The sequence below is a fragment of the Mobula hypostoma genome, unplaced genomic scaffold, assembly GCF_963921235.1.
Source record: "Mobula hypostoma unplaced genomic scaffold, sMobHyp1.1 scaffold_36, whole genome shotgun sequence".
In the NCBI taxonomy this organism is placed as follows: domain Eukaryota; kingdom Metazoa; phylum Chordata; class Chondrichthyes; order Myliobatiformes; family Myliobatidae; genus Mobula; species Mobula hypostoma.
Window position 1 is genome coordinate 4,975,694 of NW_026948187.1, and position 19,497 is coordinate 4,995,190.

General features: G+C 41.9%; 2 non-coding genes across 2 annotated transcripts; one reads left to right on the top strand and one right to left on the bottom strand.

Moving 5' to 3' along the window:
• Positions 1 to 8,429: 8,429 nt before the first annotated feature.
• Positions 8,430 to 8,512, bottom strand: trnas-gcu (transfer RNA serine (anticodon GCU)). The gene has a single exon. It is a non-coding gene; the product is annotated as a tRNA-Ser (tRNA).
• An 880-nt stretch (positions 8,513 to 9,392) lies between these two features.
• On the top strand, positions 9,393 to 9,484 carry trnar-ucg (transfer RNA arginine (anticodon UCG)). The gene is given in 2 exon segments: positions 9,393 to 9,429; positions 9,449 to 9,484. It is a non-coding gene; the product is annotated as a tRNA-Arg (tRNA).
• The last annotated feature ends 10,013 nt before the right edge of the window (positions 9,485 to 19,497 follow it).

Here is a 19,497-nt window from a genome sequence, read left to right on the forward strand (position 1 = left end):
TGATTTCTACAAGGGCACTGTGGAAGTAATCCCAAGTACAGAGGTATTTTACGTTAAGCAGGAGATGAAGACATCTGATTAGGGAGTTGAATCTATAAATGAAAGCAAATGTCATGACAGTGTTTAAACCAGAGTGAAACGTGTTGATGGCAGTGCTGGTAACCCACAGGGCAGTGAATGGCGGCCTTATCAGCCCATTATATTCCTATAGACAATTGAACGCCACAGTATTTCAGCATCTAACTGTTCCTCTGGTAGATTCAACAACGGCTTTGTCCGTCACTTTACCCTTTTCAAAATCCACAGAACGAGTAGGAAGTGTCATGCATATATATTACAGGATATGTAAGAGGTTCTTCTACACACACACACACACACACACACACACACACACACACACACATACATATACTGATCCTACAGATGTGGAGAAGATAGATTAGGAGGGAATCGTCACAACTTGGACATAAAAGTATCAAAAATCCCCGTGGACACCACTAGTCACCGGCAGCCAATCCGAAAGTTATAGCTTTGTTCCCCCACTTTTCCGATTGTCAATCAGCCAATACTCCACCTATGCTAGGATCTTTCATGTAATACACTGGGCAGATTCATGTGCGGAATCTTGACCTGGCCTTCTGAAAATCGAATTGCACAACATCCACTGATTTTCATTTGTCCACCCTGCTTGTTATTTCCTCAAATAATTCTAACGGGTTTGTCAGATTCCCCTACGGAAACCATGCTGACTATCCGGAAACCGCATCTTTAACAATGCACTCCAACATCTTCCCAAACACTGAAGGCAGGGTCACTGACCTATAATTTCCTTTCTGATACTTCCCTCCCTTTCTAAAGAGTGAAATGTCATTTGGTACTCTCAGTCGTCTGCAGCCATGCCAGAATATATTGATTCCTGAAAGGTGATTACTAAAGCACCCACAATCTCGTTAGCCGCCACTTTTAGAACTCTTCCCGTCATTTCAAGGTGGCCGATCGACTTTCAGACTGATTAGGTCCTCAAGCAGCTTTTCCTTGGTCAAAGCAAATGAACACACTTCAGCCCGCTGACACCCTCGAACTCTCAGCATACTGTTAGTGTTTTCCACAATAAGGACTGCGGAAATACTGTTCAGTTCGTCCGCAATATCCCTGAACTCCGTTACTGTCTCTTCAGGGTTATTTTCCAGCAATGCAGTGTTTGCCTTCCCATGTCTTTTACTATTTATATATCTGAAAAAAATGTATGATTGCTGATGTTATTGGCATGATGCCCTTCATATTTAATCTCTCCATCTCTCTCCTCTTATGGCCATCTCCAAAGGAATCCCACCGCCAAGCGTATCTTCGCTTCACTCCCCACCCCGCCACCTCCTGCTTTCCGCGGGGATCGCTCCCCACCCGACTCCTTGGCCATCCCCCCCCCCCCGCCCCATTGATCACCATCCTGGCGCGTACGCTTGCAAGCGGAGCAAGTGCTACACCTTCCCCTACACCTCCTCCCTCACTACCATTCAGGGCTCTAAACAGTCCTTCCAGGTGAGTTTGGATGTACAGAAACTTCGCACGTTGTAACTGTGCATCCATGCTCTTGTGCTAATTATAATTGTAAATTCGACTTTAGCTTTGACCCTTACATTTCAATATTGATACTGGCCAAGAGGTTAAGGCATTGGACTATTGACCCGGAGGTCGTGAGTTCGAGCCCCAGCCGAGGAAACGTGTTGTGTCCTTGAGCAAGGCACTTAATCACACAGTGCTCTGCGACGGCACTGGTGCCAAGCTGTATGGGTCCTAATGCCCTTCTCTTGGATAAAATTGGTGTCTTGGAGAGGGGAGACCTGCAGCAAGGGCAACTGCTGGTATTCCATACAACCTTGCCCAGGCCTGCGCCCTGGAAAGTGAAGACTTTCCAGGCGCAGATCCATGGTCTCGCAAGACTAACGGATGCCTTAGATAAATAATCAGACCAACTATTATCAACTTACTTAAACATCGCCCGTGTACCGATCGAAGCGCTGTCATACGGAGGTGGCTGGGAACCGACCCAAGTGCAAGACACAGACACTGAAGTACTAGGGTCAGGACTAGGATACAGGCAGAGGGCAAGGACATTGTCACGAAAACCGGAAACCCGGAATAGGACTGGACAAGAGAGCTAGGAGCCCGGGCTTGGAATCCGGGCCAGAGACTGGACAAGGACCCTGTACCTGGGTCTTGCCTCTGGCTCGGACCCCAGAACTAGGCAAGGACGAGATTTGGCAGGCAGGCAGGACGAGGCTGGAGTCTTCAGGCTTGAAGCTAGAGGTGAGGCCTGGCAGGAAGCAGGAGGCTGGAGTCTTCAGGCTTGAGGCTAGGCAGGATCCTCCTGGGCAGGGCGTGGTTAACCTGGGCAGGTCGAGGATCACCACCCGACGGAGGCAAGGGACAGGAAGGGATAGAACCAACCGCAGGCAACGGCGAGACGGCCTGGCTTACGCGATGGAGGCAACGGACAGGAAGGGACAGAACCAACGGCAGGCAACGGCGAGACGGCCTGGCTTACCCGACGGAGGCAAGGGACTGGAAGGGACAGAACCAACGGCAGGTAACGGCAAGACGGCCTGACTTACCTGGGCGGAGGCAAGAGACAGGAAGGGAACTAGGTACAGGGTGGCTCCAGGGCAATACTGCAGGCGAGACGAGGCGATAGTCACCAGCAAGACAAGGCAAGGCTTCAGGCAATGCAATGCGAGACGAGAACTTCAGGTGAGGCGAGAGTTACCGGAAAGACATGGCAGGGCTTCAGGCGAGGAAACAGAAAGCAGAGCAAGGGATACAAGCAGTAAGGACAAGAACAATCCATCAACCATGCCCTGGTCTCTGAAGGTATTTGTGTAGCCAGCCCCAACGAGCATCGGCTGCCTCAATTAGAGCTCAACAAGAACAGAAACAGGGTAGACAGGAAAACCTGGAGCAAGGGTCGTTGGACCGGACTGTGAACCGGAATACGGAGTTCACGGACCGGACCATGTCAAGCGCTCCTTAAATTATCCCAGTGAAGCTGCATCAGCCACTTTTTCTGGCCTCATTTCTGATTCTCAGCACCTTCTGAATCTTTTCCCTCTCAACTTAAAACTGTGCCAGTCATTTTCGACACTCCTACTCAGGAGCAAAACTGTCAGCGACAGCCTTATATATTACTCTTCTGTTTTTAAACATTCCAGTAACTTTTGTCCCCATTCCTCTACGTTCAAAGGAATAAATACCCAGCCTGGACAAATTCACCCCATAAATCTGACTCTATAGACAAGTAACATCCTCTTCAAACCTTCCTACACTACTTCCAGTTTATTAATTTTATTCCAACAACAGAGTGACCAAAACTCTGATGATCCAGGTACTGAGGAAGATTGTGAGAAAAAAAAGAGGACTGATGATGAAAGGCCATTCTACGGGTGGAAATGTTCATGCGTGGGAGCGCACCACACAGTGGTTTCAACATTTTTGTATGGGGTTTGATCGTGGGGATGTATGCCCCGCTCACTCTATATCTATTATATTCCTGTATGCACATCCCATTGTCCAACACGGACATTGTGCTAATGTGGGGGGATTTATTCTGTGCACTGCCATTTTCCACAGGGAATTGTTGCCATTATATTCCTGGGAACTCAGCTGATATCTGCAGCTGTCATTGGGAATTCTTTACACATGGAGATAATTCCTATAAATTCAACTTAATATTTATTCAAAGGGACTCTGTCTAATTGCATGATGAGAGATGGGGATAGGTAATGTGATGGTCACTTGAAAGGGGCATGGTTAATGTAGCTGGTACAGATGACAAACGCAGGCTAAGTCTACTTGGTTTGAATGGGCTTTTACTGCGTGAGTACATTTATTAAAATTGATTATAAATTCCTATCCCACGACGCAGTCAATTGCCACAGTTGATCCATCTATGATTTTGCTTGGAGTACTTTGAATTTCTTGCTGCCTGTTATAGTTTCCATAGGTCATTTCCAATCAGAATCAGATATATCATCACTGACCTGTCAGTCGTAAAATTATTTGTTTTGCGGCAGCAGTATTGACTGATGTGGTGTTTGTTACAGGAAGTTGTCAGACAGAGGAAGATGGAGTCACCATGGGAAACACAGAGACAGAGATAACATCTGGTGAAAATTCACAGAAGCATTGAACACCATGGAGACACGAGAGACTCCAGATTCGTATATATAAAATAAGAAATTGCTGCAGGAACTCAGAATGTCAGGCAGCTAATCTGTGCGGGGGTGGGGGGAGGGGTTAACAATGAATATTTTGTGACCAGACTCTTCCCAAAGACTTTGAACAACCAATACAAATGAGACTGAGGTGAAAGAGGGACGAGGGACCGGGAGAGGCGTGAATTCCCTCTGGATATCGTTGCTGCCCAGCCCTATTCACTTTATCATCTTGAAGGCAATCCTCCAAACCTGCCCTCCAAGTCCCTGTGTTCTGAGGTTACCACCCAAGATCGCTCTTTCTCTTTAGACAGGAACATAAACAAATAAATGCAACTGTAGACTATTCGGCCCATCAAAAAAGCCCTGCCAGTCGATACTATCTATGAATCTTTCTCCTCTCATAAGTTTTCTCCTCTTTCATGTCAAAATCCCCAGAATTTGAAAATGTATCCTCTACCTCATTATGTGATCTAATCTCAGGAAACCTCTAAGGTAGAGAATTCCAGCCACTCGCTCTTTCTGCAGGAAGAAATTACGAGCTACCTCAGTTGTACATCAGCACCATTATGTCTCTTTTTGAAAGCTCTATTGCAAAATGAAACCTATCCCCTGGGTGGGGGTAAGTGGAGATTACACAAATCCGCGTGATGACAGGTGATTTAGACTCGATGTCCCAGTTTCCTCCAACATCCCAAATATATGTGTGATTTTGATTTACTTTATGTGTCTCTTTAAACGTAGGTGAGCGGCAGCATGCAGACGAGAGCAAGTGGTCATGTGAGGGGAATATAAAAGGCTGGGGCATATTTAGATTTATAATAGTCCTTGATGGCTATCATGAAATTTGCAGGTTGAGGAACCCATTTCCATGCTATTTATCTCACTGCCTCCCTCTCAACATCCACCCTGCTGTGTCCTCTCAGCTTCTGTCTGGTTCAGATAGATCGCCCCTCATTCTATCATCTTCAGCCATTCGTGATAGGACAACACCTTTGATCCAGGCACTTGCTGAGGTGATATCTTCTGGACTGTCAACATGAACGTATTCTCTCTTAAATAATTGATTCAGAAACGTACATAGTGGTCGAGGTGTGGCTGTGCTAATACTCTGTACAGTTGTATTCCCAATCCCCAGCCCTGTTGTAATAAATACCATTGTGGCGTTTGCTGATTTGACAGCTTCATGCAGCGTCATAGTATTCTCACACACAAGAACATTTCAATCTCTTTTGAACATCACTTACGTGTAATGTTCTCTACTTGATTCTTCGTCCCTCACATTTTCCACCATTGACCTCCACATGCCGACTTTTCACTTACTCTTTCTATCTATCAGTACGTAAGTCCAAAGTTGCGCGTTAAAACCGGCCCTCTCACCTCCTTTCGAGTTATCAGAAAACTTGGAAACACACTCTAAGTCAAATGGAAATACAGACGACGCCGGTGTCGGGTACTGGCCGAATCGAAGCTACGAAATCCGATCCCGAGGGCGATCGAAGTAACAGAGAGCGAGGAATGTCACAAAGTTTTGACAATTTGAGAAAAAGGCCAGATAGAAATGGCCCGTTGTTACAGGCAAGTGACTGCTCGGCTCCGCTTATTGCTCCGCGGGGTTTTGCTCGTCTCTGTGCTGGCCTGAGGCTGTGACCTGCAACTGGTGGATTGCTTGTCCGGCTGCAGAGATGCCTGGCTTTGTCACCTGAATACTGTTTTCATGCTTTTATTTTTGTACGATATGTTTCTCTCTCTCTCTCTCTGCTCACTGGGTGTTTGACAGTCCTCTTTTGTTTTAATGAGTTTTATTAGGTTTCTTTTCTTCGTGGCTGCCTATATGGAGACGAATCCCAAGGTTGTACAAAGTCTTCACACTTTGATGATAAATAACGGGACAGGCGCAGGGAGAGCGAAAAAGCGAAACAAATCGCCATGGCATATTGTGTCGACATTCACGCCAATCTACTTCTCCCAAGATATTGTGGAGGCATTTGTAGTGATCCTTCGAGAAGCACAATATTCTCGAATAGTTTTGAAAATTGGAAACGTCATTCACTCTTTAAGAAGGGAGGGAAGTAAAAGAGAGAATATCAGCCTGTTAGCCCGACCTCAGTGTTTGAGAAGATGTTGCAGGCTATTATTAACGATGAAGTTTCCGCGGCACTTCGAGGCACATAATAACATAGGCCGAATTCAGCACGGTTTCCTCAAGGGGTAATCTAGCCTGACAAATCGCTTGAAATTCTTTGAGGAAGTAACAGGCAGAATATGCAAAGGAGAGTCACTGAATGTTGTTTACTTGGATTTTCAGGAGGTCATTGACAAAGTGCAGCACATGGGTCTGCTAAAAAACGCTAAAGGCCTCTCATAATACTGCAAATATACCGCCGTAGATAGATGGATCACTGTTTGGGTGGAAACAGTTAGAATAAAATGGACTTTTTCTGGTCGTGGCCAAATGGTTAAGACGTTCGTCTAGTTACCTCAAGGTCGCTAGTTCGAGACTCAGCTGTGACAGCGTGTTTGTGCCCTTGAGCAAGGCACTTAATCACACATTGCTCTAGTGTCTGTGCGAGGAGTGGCGCCCCACACAGACTTCCAATCTGCGCCATGTAAGGCATGAAAATGCCCGGCGCAGGCCTCTCATGGTCTGAGTCGACGTTCCCTCCCCTCCCGCCCCTTCCTTCTCTGGTCAGGATACCGGTGACTAGTCGGTATCAGGGCTGCATCTTTTCAACTTATATGCCAGAACTTGGTGACTTTGTCGCCAAAGATGCGGACAATCCAACGTAGGATGAAGGGTAGGTGGACTTGAGGGAGCAGAAAATTTGCAGAAGACCTTGGTCAGATGAAATGGCAATGAAGTGCCAGATAGACTATACGGTAGTAAGGGAGGCAAATGGAATGTCAACATTTATTTCGAGAGAACTAGAAAATAAAAACAAATATGTAATGTGGAGCCTTTATAAGACTTTTATGTGATTGCAGCTGGAATATGGTGAACGGTTCGAGTCCCTTATCTAAAACGGATGTGCCGGCGAAGGAGAGAGTCCAGAGGACCGTCAAGAGACTGATGCCCGGAAGAAAAGAGTTACATATAAGGAATATTTTACGACCCTCGGACTTGGTCGCTGGAATGTGGAAGAATGAGTCGGGGATCTCATTGAAATCTATCGAATATTGACAGACCGAGATAGAATGGACACGGAGATGATTTTGATGTCGTGCTAGAGTCGAGCACCAGCGGGCACAACCTCAGGTAAGGACGTCCCTTTAGAAAAGGGACTAGAACCAATTTCTGTAGCCAGAAAGTTATGGATTTGTGGAATTTATTGCCACGGTTAGCCGTGAAAAACAAGTAACTGAGTATATTTAAAGCGGCAGTTGAGGAGGTGGACAGGTAGTAATGGTGTCAAATGTGACGAGGAGAAGGCAGGGGAATAGAGTTGACAGGAATGATATGTATGACCATAAGACCATAAGACATAGCAGCAGAATTCGTCCATCTGGCCCATCGAGTCTGCTCCGCCATTCAATCATGGCTGATCTTTCTTTTTCTCTCCTCATGAACTCCAGTTCCCAGCCCTCTCCTCATAACGTTTGGTGCCATGTCGAGTCAAAAACCTACCAATCTCTACCTTAAATACGCCCAGCGATCTGGCCTCCACAACTGGATGTGGCAATAAATTCCACAAATTTACCACCATTTGGCCAAATAAATCTGTACGCATCTCTGTTTTGAAAGGGCGCCCCTCTATCCTGACGCTGTGCCCCCTTGTCCTAGACTCCCCTACCATGGGAATCACCCTTTCCACATCTACTCTGTCTAGTCCTTTCAACATTCGAATAGTTTCAATTAGATCCCCCTCTCATCCTTCTGAATTCCAGCGAGTACAGTCCCGGAGTTATCAATCATCCCTGTGAACGTCCTCTAGACTCTCTCCAGTGCCAGCCCGTATTTTCTAAGATGAGGCACCCAAAACTGTTCACAATATTCAAGGTGAGACGTCAGCCGTGATGGAATGACGGAGATCGGTGAGCCGAATAGCCTAATTTTGCTCCTATATCTTGTGGTATTGAGGCCAAATTTGGTGATAAGTTAATGATGAATATCGCTTTTCATGACTCAGATAACAAACCGCCTGGCGTCCCTGTGACAAAATTTGGAAGCTTGGATGTTTTAAAGTGACAGTTTCAAAAGTGGTCCCCCCGATTAACATGTCGCGACGAGGATGGGATTCGAACCCACGCTTTGCAGAGCACAATGGATTAGCAGTCCATCGCCTTAACCTCTCGGCCACCTCGTCTGCTCTTCCCTCTCTTGTGCTCCGAAGTTCTGATTTTCTTCACAGCATTTAAAACTTCTGCTTTAGGTCCACCCATGTGTGTTCAGATTCTAGGCCGAATTACTTTGCTCGCCGTGCTTACCAGAATCCATGGAGTTTGGGTAAGGACAGTTTAGAGAGATGTGTGCCAACCACAGGAAACATGGAAATAGGTATTTATGCACTTTGGAGCCCATGGACGTGCTGTGACACACCTATCGAATCCGTGCTCTGTAACTCGGAGAAACTGTGAATGTTTTGAGTTGTAAAATGAGATAAATTTAAGTCGAATTAAATAATATTTCACTAGCGTTGTTATCATATTGCTTGATTTCAGGTAAGCAGATATTATAGGAATTTGCCATCTGGTTCAGAATGACGATTTTCCCTGTTTTGGGCAAATGCAATAACCCGATAGCTACCACATTATGACGCGCTGACGTCACGCCCGGCTGTGCGCAGCCGCAGATCCGAACATCCTAACGCTTACCCGACACATACACATGGCTACTCGGTTCGGGAATACCAAACCAACGGCTGAAATACCTGAAAAGAAATCGAGTTCACTCTATCAATAATGTATTGAATGTGGTGGACAATTTCACTGATTCCAATCCCAGAATATAACGCCGCTGTAAAAGACCGTGGCATGTGCCTTTGAGAATTCCTTTCTGTGTGACAGAAACTAAATATTGTACAGCCCAAAGCAGGAATGCATGGAGAGATATTGACAACAGGTCGAATATTCACCTGGGATGAAATCACTGTTTGCGAGTACTTTTAGCTCGGTCAGGAAGTCATTTTACAGTGGAAACTCCGTTCAGCATTCAGCGTGTTCCCCTTGGCCTTTCTCAGAAAATACGGCCGTGTGGCCTAATGGATAAGGCGTTTGACTTCGGTGCTTGATTGGTGGAAGTCATCAGAAGATTGCAGGTTCGAGTCCTGCCACGGTCGTTTTGAAAATCTGGCGGATTCGGTTGCCTATGTAGCACCAGGGTAACACACTAAGGGTATGTCACTACCCTTTAAAAATGGATTGTAATTGCTGACATCACGAAATTCCATTGAAAGCGATGTTATTAATATTAGATGACAAGTTATTTCCAAGTCATGAGGACATGAATATTTTGGCGTGGGGAGAGTGTAATGCCCCAGTCCTAACTTTTACTGTTATGCAGTATGTGTTTCGTATTGGCAGTTCTGTAAAAGCATCTTGTTTTCAGTTTGCTTGGCTTGTGGTTGAACATAAGAGATGAGGAGAAATGTGTGCCATCCAATTAGGATGGTTGAATTAACGGGAGGTTTCTCTAGTGAGGGCCACTGAGGCTGGGTTTGTGATTTGTTCGGCGGGAGATGGGCAGAGAAGACGCTGGGGAGGACCGATCATAGCATAGGATCCGGCGGGAGACCTGTTTGTTCGAGATGGATTGCGAGCGACGTCCAGAAGGTGCTGTGAGCTTTCACGTTGACCGAGGACCCAGCGCCTGAGTGACAGAGAAGCTCCTGATGAGTTCCAACTTGTGCAGATTTAACTGTTTAATTTGGATTGGGCTTTTTGTTTTTGTAATTATTTATTACCCTTTCAGTTAAGCAAAGATTCTTAAATATGATTTCTTTAATCGTATGCAGTGTACAGTCAGTTATTTCGTGGCACTAATTTGTAACAGGGTAGCAAATTACACAGCATCAACACAAACCGGGGTTTGGGGTGGGTGGAGCCGTCTCAATCTCACGAGTTTGGCGGGAATTGACAGCGTCTTCCTTAGACTTACACGGTCAAGGAAACCAGGGTCTTTCACCTATATATCAGTGCATGTGGCCAGGCACACAAAGATCAGAACTTAAAAGGAATGAGGAATTACAGTGGCAGGAACAAGAAGGCCGACGATGATCAGGAGCGGTTACTCATCCGCTTTTCGTGTGTCCAAAGCACAGGCGACGTGTCTTTAAACGTTCAACGAAGTACACAAAATTAACAGATGCACCACTCCGTTGCTGTTTTCCCTGGATGGAGTGAAAAAAAAACTGTCTGAACATAGAACATAGATATTTACAGCACATTACAAGCCCTTCGGCCCACAGCAGAAAGACCTACTCCAGAGACTGCCTAGAATTTCGCTAGCGCTTAGCCCGCTATTTTGCTAAGCTCCATGTCCCTGGATCAGAATGGATGTGCCTCATCCAGGAACAGGACATAACGGTGGAGAGGGCCGAATAATTCAGCAAATCAGGGAAAGAATGCTCCCTTCAAAATTCTGAAAGACGTGGAGTGGCAGAGAAAATAAAAACAGAGTTGTGAAGGTTGGTAGAATCTTGCGGACTAATAGAAACTAAAGAGTATGAAGACCAGGCAAATCTCACCGTACTGAATTCGGGAGAGGTGTGGGGTGAGCATGCAGACGAAATAACTGAGATGCGGAACGAAATTTTTCTACATTGGCAGAGGGATGGAAGTTCAGAGAAACCTGTGTGGAGAATCTTCCAACATTGGAAAAGTACAGCAGAAACATGGAAACTGTGAGAATGGAATAAAGCTCCTAATGAGGAGTATGAGGGTGTGGAATGGATGCAGGAGAAAGGAGCTGAGGAGATCAACAGAGTGAATACAAGAGACAGAACTGAACTGAACCAAACTTCCACACCAAAGACACGATACATTAGAAAGGACTCACAGGGAATTTTTCCCAGGTGAGGAGTTAAGAAACGGGATAATTTGGAACTGTGACGTGGAGAATACGCTTCAGGAAATGGAGTGAAAGTTTGCAACTTTTCACCCGAAGTTCCGCGGAGGCCCAGTCTTTGAAATACTTCAAAATATTTATATATATATAAATCAATGAGGTTAGATGCGGAAAAAACATATACTTCTTCGTGGAAAAGTATTAGTCGTGATAATGTCTTATTAAGGAATAACTTCTGCTTATATTTCATATGCTCACCCGGATTTCCACGAATTTTCACAGTGTGATCGCTATTCCCCAGTTATTACCCAGGAGGCTATGCTCTTTTTGCCCCGTTTCGTTCTCCTGGAACGCTTTCACTTACGTGTCCTTTACCATATGGCTTGGAGCATTCTTGTGGCTGAGTTTTTGACGGGATGCGTATCTTGCCCAATTTTCCACTGAGGGAATGCTCAGAAGTGGAAGGAATAGACAGGCTACGGAGCTGACGGATGGTACTGCGGAAATTTCAGCTCAGGTAGCTGAAGGCTGGATGTCCGCGGTGGAGGGAGGGCCATGCGGGCATGACTGAAAGAGCGCTGAATTCTGGGATCATGGGACTGATTTGGACGGGATATTGGAGTGATATGGATGCAAGGGCATAGAATTATAAACCCAGCGTGCTCGATTTAGTTGGGCCGTTATTTATGCAATCACCTGTCTTCCACTTATCCCCCAAACCTCGTTTACCGTCTGTTCCTCCTTAAATGTCTTTGTCTCCCTTCTTCACCGTTTGCACATCACTCTCCTTATCACTTCATTTCTTGAATATTGAGATCAGTTCTCTTAATATCGGTGTGGGAATGTCGTGGGAGAAAATACCCGTTAACATAATGTATGTATATACAGCTCGGAAGCGAATAAGGAGTCGGTGTGGTCTCGTGCCGGCCACGTCATGTGTCACAAATATGATTGTGCTTTTAAAGGAATAATCTCTGCGATTTAACCAGGCAGGAAGGTAGATAAAGTTTGAATGGACTTCAGTAATGTTTCTAACAAGGCACCCATGGCAGATACAGGGACGCCGAGATGAATTGGCAAACTAGTCACAGAATTAGCTTGGTAAAAGGATGCAGATGGTAGTGTGCCAGCGTGTCTCTCCTCCCGGACGCCAGCAATAATCGGCGAGCTGTAGATTTGCTGCTGGGTCCTTTATTGTTTGTAAGAGTGTATGTGCAGCAAAATGTGACTTAATCCACATTGTGAAATAAAAATCTTAGGGGACGTACAGACCTTTGATGGGTCGTTTTTAGTTGTAACCTTTCAATGCTAGGCCATAACTTTCTGAATGCAGGAGGACAGTACAGCGAAGGTGGATTTTGTTTTTCTTGCATTGTTCACCGAGGCTTTGAATGGAAGAATTCCGACTCGACCTTACAGCTATACGGAGCACTGGTTATAAAAGACTGAGAGCAATGGGTGCAATCCTGGTTGCCACGCCATGGGAAGGGTGTTGTAAGAACTGACGGTAGATCAGGCCTTCTGCCTGTAGACCTGTAAGGCACAGTGTCTTTCTGTCTGCCTTTAATTTCTTCCTTTCCCGACCTAAACTTTGAAATTTTAACTTTATTCAGTCGGATCTTTCAAAGTGTTAATTATAACTATGGCTACCTTGAGAAGCACTAAAAAAAAATCTGGATGCTGGTAATGGTAAACCTAAAAAAGTCTGACAAAACTTCGGAAGAGCCAGCCTGGGTTAACAGATTAGAGCGTCGAATGAGCTCTATTGTCGCTGAATTAACTTAACTAAAAAAAAAAATCTTCTTCCCTTGGAGGGAAAAATTGATTCTTTGAGCTCGGATCTTAAAGAAGTAATCCGTAATGCGGTTGACGTTTCTTCTCGTTTGGAAAAAGCACAACGTCGGATTGTTGACTTGGAAGCTCGTTCTCGTCGTAATAATATTCGAATTATTGGATTGAAAGAGAAATCAGAATCTGCCGACATACTGGACTATTTCGCTAAAATGTTTCAATCTCTATTTCCTGAGGCATTTTCACAATTGCCCAACATCGAGGTTGCTCATTGGGTTGGAACTCCAAAAGAAGGGAAAGAGAGGCATGTTATTGTGCGTTTCCTCCGTATTCCAGACAAAGACCATATTATTAAACTGGCAAGAAAACAGAGACTGTTTAAATTTCAAGGCTCTGAGATTCGTTTCTTTCAAGATTTTTCACGCGGAGTTGATCGACAACGCTCTGCATTCGGGACCATAATGCGAATGGTCATTCAAAAGCAGATGCATCCCTTCCTTCTCTATCCAGCTAAATTATGGCTTTTCGCAAAAGACTCTGGGGTTCGTATCTTTGACGATCCAGCCGATGCATTGCGTTTTACTAATTCTCTCTCGGATGAGCCCGAAGCCTGAAGTTTAAAAGACTTCAATTATTCGATCGTTTTGCGATAGAAGAAATGATGAGATCGCAAGAATTGAGAACTACAGAAAGTCTTGGTATTAAAAAGTACCTTTATCTTTGAGATAGACTGGTTTAGACGGTTTTAACTTCAGAAGATATTTTATGGGATCTATTGAAAGATTGTAGAAATGTTAAACCATTTAGAATTTATTTCTGTTTGCTATATATACGATTTAATTGTTTCTTTTTGTTTTGTATATTTTTGTTAAGATATTTTAACTACTATTCAGGGTTTTTTTACGTTTCATAGTTAGATGTAAAAAATTAAAGATGGCGATGTTTTCTTCTTTTGTGCAAATATTTCAAGAATTTGTTTTGGAAGTGTTTTTTTTCTTATCTAATGTTATAGTGATAGTCATAGTCATAGTCATAGTCATACTTTATTGATCCCGAGGGAAATTGGTTTTCGTTACAGTTGCCCTAACCAAGAATAGAGTATAAATATAGCAATGTGAAACCATAAATAATTAAATAGTTATATGTAAATTATGCCAGGAAATAAGTCCAGGACCAGCCTATTGGCTCAGGGTGCCTGACTCGCCAAGAGAGGAGTTGTAAAATTTGATGGCCACAGGCAGGAATGACTTCCTATGACGCTCAGTGTTGCATCTCGGTGGAATGAGAGTCTGGCTGAATGTACTCCTGTGCCCAACGAGTCCATTATGTAGTGGATGGGAGACATTGTCCAAGATGGCACGCAACTTAGACAGAATCCTCTTCTCAGACACCACCGTGAGAGAGTCCAGTTCCATCCCCACAACATCACTGGCCTTACGAATGAGTTTGTTGATTCTGTTGGTGTCTGCTACCCTCAACCTGCTGCCCTAGCACACAACAGCAAAAGTGATAGCACTGGCCACCACAGACTCGTAGAACATCCCCAGCATCGTCCGACAGATGTTAAAGGACCTCAGTCTCCTCAGGAAAGAGACGGCTCTGACCCTTCTTGTAGACAGCCTCAGTGTTACTTTCCAAATTGAAGGTCGTTTCTGTTGACTGTTTGTTTCTAACTGAATTGTAATTGGTTGTATGTTGACTGTAATGAGTCGTATATCCGGGAGAGGGAGACTGATTACTTTTTTATTTGTACCTTTTTCTAGGGCAGGTGGAGATCAGAATTGCTTCTATGCATTTCTTGGGGCTTGCGTCGATTAATATCGACTTATTTCTGGGCGTTGTAGGTTGAGTGTTTTTTTTTTCTTCTTTTTTTCTCATTTCTATTTTTTATTCCCATTATGGAATTCCGGAGCGTATACAAAGTATTGTCATTGTGCTTCTTACCACCATTTTATTTTATCCTGACCTGTCTTTAACTCTTTTCTTTTGATGTAATTTTCATGATGTTAGTTAAACAGTTAAATGTTTTAAGATGGAATGTCCGTGGTTGCAATCATCCTATTAAGCATACGAAAACATTTAAAATTATTAATCGATTCCAAACTGATATAATCTTTGTACAAAAGACATGCGTCAGGATATGCGATAACAATCGATTAAAAAAAATTTGGAAGGACGCTCCGATTCACGCAAACTCTCAAAGTAAAATTAGGGGTGTTTCGATTTTTTATTGATTCCAATATTCCCTTTAATCAGGAGGATACTATATCTGATATTAATGGTAAATTTTTGATTGTTAAAGGAACCATTTACAATAAGAAAATGGTTTTGGTTAATATATATGGACCAAATACCAATGATCCTTCATTTGGAAAACATATTTTTGCACTATTACCTGATTTAAATGAATATATGTTATTAATGGGTGGAGGTTTTAATGTTTGCTTAAATCCCCTGTTAGATAAATCAACATCTAGACATCAACTCATTAATCGTTCTGCATCATTTATTAATTCCTTTTTAATTGATTATGGTTTAATTGAAGTCTGGAGACTTATGCACCCTGCTCATAGAGCATATTCCTTTTTTTCACAAGTTCAAAATAAATATTCGAGAATCGACTATTTTATAGCTGACCCTCGACTTTTACTTAATGTTCAGAAATGTGATTATGAAGCAATTGTTATTTCTGATCATACTCCTTTAAACTTAATATTTCATTTGAAAGATGTTGTTTCTGCAAGACCACCTTGGTGTTTTCCAGAACATTTGTAACAAAGTTTAGATTTTGTTGAGTTTATTGAAACTCAGATAAAAGAGTTTTTTTTCCCCTTTAATAATTCAGGAAACGTCTCAAATTTAATAATTTGGGATGCGTAAAAGCTTTTTTACGTGGTCAGATTATTTCTTATTTAGCTAAGTTGAAGAAACAGACAAAAATTGAATTAGATAAAATTGCTAAACAAATTAATGGATTAGGTAATCTCAACGCAATCTTTCAAAACGTTGAATTGTTTAAAAGAAGAGTGGAACTACAATCACAATATAATTTATTATTAACTTATGCTATTGAAGGATATTTGCTAAAATTAAAAAGTCAGTTTTATATTTTTGGGGATAAAGTAATAAGCTATTAACTTCCCGAGTAAGTGCTGCTAAAGCTAAAATACAAATTTTAAAGATTCGTAATGACAATTATGATCATATTAATAATATCTTTCAGGATTTTTATTCCGATCTCTATAAATCTCAGTTTTCAGCAAATCCCACTAAAATGAAGGTTTTTTTTTAATATAAGATTAAATTTCCTCAAATTACTGCTGAAGATGAACAGACCCTTGCTGCTCCAATTGTTGAGCGTGAAATTCAGAAAGCAATATATTCAATGCAATCAGGTAAAGGTCCTGGATTCGATGGTTATTTGGTAGGATTTTACAAAAAAAATGACAAATTACTTTCTCCAAGTCTTTTGGAAATATTTTATGAATCTTTAGAGAAAAGAAATTTACTTTCTTCTTTTTATGAAGCTTCTGTTCTTTAATCCTTAAGAAAGATAAAGATCCTGCTGAATGCTCATCTTATAGACCTATTTCGCTATTAAATGTGGATGCTAAAATTCTTTCCAAGATGATGGCTAACCGTCTGGAAAACATTTTATCTAAAATTATCCCTATGGATCAAATAGGCTTTATTGGAGGCCGTTACTTTTTTTTCTAATGTTCGGAGATTGATAAATATTATATATTCACCATTATCCAAAATACCTCAATGTGTTACTTCTCTGGATGCAGAAAAAGGCATTTGGTAGAGTTGAATGTTCGTTTCATGTATTAGAGAGAATTGGCTTTGGTATTAATTTTAATAAGTGGATTCAAATGATCTATAAGAACCCTATCGCTACCGTCATTACTAATAATCTTCGGTCTCCCTTTGTTTTACTTTCACGAGGTACTCGACAAGGATGTCCATTAAGTCCTTTATTATATAATTTCGCATTGGAGCCTTTGGCTATAACATTTCGCGAAGTTAAAAATATTCATGTTTTTTCTATAAATGGGACCATACATAAGATTTCTCTTTATGAAGATGATCTTTTGGTTTATATCTCGAATCCTGAAGAATCTATTCCCAATCTTTTGGAATTATTGAATGATTTTGGAAAACTTTCAGGATATAGACTTAACTAAAAGTGAATTGTTCCCTTTAAATGTTCCTGTTGTTATATATAAGGATATTTCATTTAGAATTGTGAATTCTTTTAGATATTTGGGTATTATCATCACAAAAAATATAAAGATCTTTATAAAGCCAATGTAGTTCATTTATTGGACTCTATGAAACAATTGATTTCTGGATGGAATCCTCTTACGCTTTTTTTCTACCCTGTTATTAAACAGTCCTTACGGATTTGGTTTCAGTTTCGCTACTTTATTTTAATTTCAAACAATTTAAATTGTCCAGTCCTGTATTTCGAAATTTGCTCTTTAAACCTTCAATTACCGATGCCATTTTTCTTTTATGGAGCAATAAGTGGATTTGTTCTTTCGCAGATTCATTTATTGATGGTCGATTGATGTCTTTTGAAGAGTTAATTAGTAAATATTCTCTCACACACACACATTTCCTGCAATATTTACAGGTGAGACATTTTTTACAAAAATATATTTCTATGTTTCCATATATGCAAGAATCTGATTTGTTGGACACTATTTTGAATATGAATCCCTTAGTGAGAGGCTCCATTGGTAGAATTTATAATTTATGTTTACTACAAAAAGTTAACGTCTCACTAAAGATTAAACAAGATTGGGAGAGAGAACTTAATATGACTTTGTTAATGAAGACTGGTCGCGAGTTTTGAAAATTGTTAATTCTTCTTCGATATGTGCCAATCGGTGTTTAATTCAGTCTTAAATTGTTCACTGCTATTACTTAACAAAGGAGACGCTATCCAAAATATTTCCTAATATAGATAATTACTGTGATAAGTGCGAAAATGAAGTAGCTACTTTGTCACATATGTTCTGGTCATGTCCGTCTTTGAGATCTTTTTGAAAATCTTTATTTTTTATAATTTCTGTAGCTTTGAAAATGAATTTACAACCTAATACATTGACGGTTCTATTTGGAATAGTTCCGCATTATATTCAGGGTATTTCATTTTGAAACCTACATGTAATTGCATTCGTTACATTGTTGGCAAGAAGAGCTATTTTATTTTCTGGTTGTTGTTTTCTTTATATATGTATATATATAAAAATGATTGTAAGATGTATCGCTCCGGGAGTTGGTTTTTCATGTGTTTTTTTTCTCTCTCTCTCTTTTTGTTTTATAGTTAGTGTTTTTTTTATAGTTAGCTGGGGTTCTCTTTTTTTTTCATTCTTTTCCTTTTGTAATTTTGTTTCATTAGCATATATATGATTTTTTTCAGCTTTATCAATCATGTATACTAATTTGCTGAATCTCTGTATTTTATAGCTGTAGAAGATTATCTTAATAAAAAGATTTAAAAATGAAAAAAAAAATCACCAGATTGTTTCCTGGACTGTGGGGAAGGGGATAAACTATAAGGAGAAGTTTGATTGTCTGAAATACAAAATAAAGTGAAGGGTCCTTGTAAGAGTTTATACAATTATGAGGAGTTGTATATTGTACAGACAACAACTTTGACTTTTCCCTTGTCAGCAGTGGCTAAAACTACAGGCACATGCACACACAGATCTGAAGAGATATTTGTCCCCCAGTGCTGCGTGGTTGAGTCTACAGCAGACGTGCTGGACGTAGGTGATAAGAAGATAATGGAAACGTGTCTGGATGACCCTTGGTTAACAAAGGTAGAGAGTGGTACGGGCTGTATTATGGCTCTGGGGACTGGCATAGGTCGCCAGAGACGAGCTGGGGAGAATGTATGCAGTATTGATTCCCTACTGCAATCTACAAGAAGGTAGCTCTGTCACAGTGCTGACCGCAGCAAATCTCCAGTGCCAGTGTAAAAGTCATTGTGATGGTTCCACCTTTACCCGAGTTACCCTGCGGCCGAATGAGCCCTGAGTGTCAACGCAGCTGTCAAACACAACGAGTGAATGAAATCAACTGAGTGATAGGATACCGGGATTGTTGATGACGTCACGGCTGTCACGAAAGCTTCTGCACGGAAATGGAGTTATATTTTATTCCAAGTCAATTTAATAGCGAGACGTATTATGCATAAACACATAAAACCCAGATGTACATCGTGACCCAATGACAGATTCCCGATGCGGATAATTAGTGGGTAATGAACTTTCGAACTTTAGGAACATGTGCTTTGCTTTACCTGTGTTTTTTAACTAATATTAAAAACAAAGTCCAAGGAGATTTTAACACCAGCAGCATTTCTTCTCTAAACTTAGTCTGAGTCGCTGTATAAATACAGGCGTTCGTGCAGGAACTCAGATACATTAGCATGTAGCCGGCTTCAGTGGCGATATAGGCAGAGTGGGTGTAATCACCGTC